General features: G+C 44.0%; 1 pseudogene; it reads right to left on the bottom strand.

The window, feature by feature from the left end:
* Positions 1-433: 433 nt before the first annotated feature.
* On the bottom strand, positions 434-1,567 carry LOC149456514 (homeobox protein Mix.2-like; annotated as a pseudogene).
* Positions 1,568-2,709: the final 1,142 nt, after the last annotated feature.

Below are 2,709 nucleotides of genomic sequence, written 5' to 3'. Positions count from 1 at the left end.
CTCCCATTTAGCTGTACACAATTACAATGGAGCAAGAAATCACAATATATATACATAGCAATGGAGATAAGGATACATCTATGCAATTATTATTATTATTTCAGGTACTTCTATAGTGCCATCAATTTACGCAGCGCTTTACATTTATATATTGTACATTCACATCAGTCCCTAACCCTCAAGGGGTGTACAATCTAAGGTCCCTAACTCACATTTATACATACACATACTAGGGCCAATTTAGACAGGATCCAATTAACCTATCAGCATCACTTTGGAGTGTGGAAGGAAACTGGAGTACCTTTTGGAAACCCACGCAGGCACAGGGAGAACATGCAAACTCCAGGCAGGTGGTGCTCTGGTTGAGATTTTAACCGGCGACCCTAGTTCTGCCAGGCAGAAGTGCTAACCACTTAGCCACTGTGCCGCCCAATTAATTGTTGGTGTTCAGGAGTTCCAGTCTAGAGAGAACAGAAGGGAGGCTTTTTTTAGGATCACAGCCAGAATCTGGAGACCTGTCACTGACACCAGGATCGGACTCAGAACCTTCAATGCAGTATTTATCATGCATGGTTGACATTGAGTATGTTGTTTGTCTTGTATAAGGATTGACTTCACTGTGGTTCCTTGTAGCTGTAGATGGTGGGATTGGTGGGATGTTGATACTCATTTCTCATGTGATGGTCTTGTTGGGTGGGTAGCTACTGAAGTCAATCATGCAATTAGACTCTGTAGGCAGCCTATAAGATCATCTGCTCAAGTCCATTGCCTTGGGGCTCATGACATGAGCCATGCTTTTGTACAAGTGCTGTTGGTTGTTAGATTGTGAATTTTGTTGCTGCCACATCTTGGGTGAAGCCTGGTGCATCATAAACCTCTCCTGGGGAACAGGACAGGAATAATGAGGATAGGAGTTAGACTCTGAAGATTGGTTATACAGATCTTGTGGTACATTCAACATGGGCTGTTGTTGGGGAACCATGACCTGGGGTTGTTCACCGGCAGTCATTGGATGCTTTGCTGTTGATACTGTAGGATAGATATTTTCTGGTTGCTGGATGTTGGAATAGTTCATACTTGCATTTGTAAAATAAGTGGATTTGACCTTTTCACGTCTGGACTTTCCCCTTCTGTTTTGGAACCAAACCTGGATCCTGGACTCAGGAATATAAATTAATTTGGCCAGTTCTTCTCGGTGGTGGATATCTGGGTACACGTTTCTTTGGAAGAACTCCTCCAAGACATCCAGTTGCTCTTGGCTGTACACTGTCCTCTTCCTGCGCTGTGATATAGCGGCTTTTTCCATAACTGTGGGTGCAGTGACTGCCACCTGCTTATTATGCGTCACATTCTTCTTTGATGCTGGGGACTCAGTGGGGGTTTGGTTGTTGGTGGCATGTCCCTTTACCTCTTCCTTCACACAGACTGACTCAAAGTCATCCTGTTGCAGGGAGACCAGATTGAGACCACCATATTGGGTCTGGGGTTCAGTGAAGACCATGTGGCTGGGGCTGGATGCGAAGCAATCTGGGAAGTAGTCCTCATTGTCCTGAGTGTATCCAATCATCTTCCAGCTGGCTCTGTGCTTTCCTCCTTGCTCTCCTCTGGACTGGGCACTTTGCAATTATAAAAACAATACCTTACTATGGACAATATAAGTGCAATTCTTCAAACCTTTTGGGCCTTTTAACAATTCTCACATCTCTAGAGAAAAGGGGCAATATAGAAAGGTAAGGTTATTCACAAGAAAGGTTTGTAAGACAGTTCTTCATTTGGTCCTGGAGGTTTAGTGGCATTGAGTCTTTCTATCCATAATGTTTCTTTCTGTAGGATTTTTGTATCCCATTTTCCCCTCTGGGGTCCTTAGGGATAACTTCCAAGACTAGAAAAGATGCCACTGAAGTGTCGAACACATCCATACACATTGGTAATGTAATCAGGGGCGGACTGACCATTTGAGCACTCGGGAGCTGCCCGAGGGCCCAGGGTCAGTAGGGGGCCCCATGAGATGCCCCTGGTACCTTTCATTGGCTTTTTCATAGGATTTTTGGGTGTAGGTGAGGACACAGGGGCCCCATGATCTCCTATTTCCTGGGGGCCCCATGAGTTGTCAGTCCACCCCTGAATGTGATCCACTGTGTTTGGGTGACATACGGATAACCAAGCTCCCAGGTGAGTGCTCTGGGAGCTGCACAGGAGACTCCAATGTGGACTGATGTACAGGTACACTAACCGACATCAGCACTGTTTCTCATCCACTGTTTAAGGGCTGTGGGTGGACGGGAAGTAGTTAAAGAGAAAAAACTGCCCTTTAAAAAATATAAGGCTGAGGGGACATTGTCAACATTTAAACACTGCAAATAATTTAATAAGAAATGTAAGAGAATGATCAGGGCAGCAAAAATAGACCGCGAGAGATACATAGTTGCGAAGAGTAAAATGAATCCCCCAAAAATTTATCAATAGTAAAAAAGAAAAGTCAGAGCATGTTGGTCCCATAAAGGATAAACAAGGATGTGGGTTATGAGTAACAGGGAAATGGCAATTGTGTTAAATGCATTCTTCTCCTCAAACCTTGCTAGGAAAAAGGAGTGATATAATAGAAAAGACAGTATTGTTAGCATCACAGGAAGGAGTGTGCCCTTGTGGCTTACAGAAGCCAGTGCTCTAAAAGACTTCAGAAACTCAATGAGGGTATTTATTAAAACT

This window comes from Staurois parvus, unplaced genomic scaffold, assembly GCF_062004578.1.
Source record: "Staurois parvus isolate SC_StPar_1 unplaced genomic scaffold, SC_StPar_1.0 ptg000361l, whole genome shotgun sequence".
NCBI lineage: Eukaryota > Metazoa > Chordata > Amphibia > Anura > Ranidae > Staurois > Staurois parvus.
This window is presented reverse-complemented; position numbering and strand designations above follow the sequence as displayed.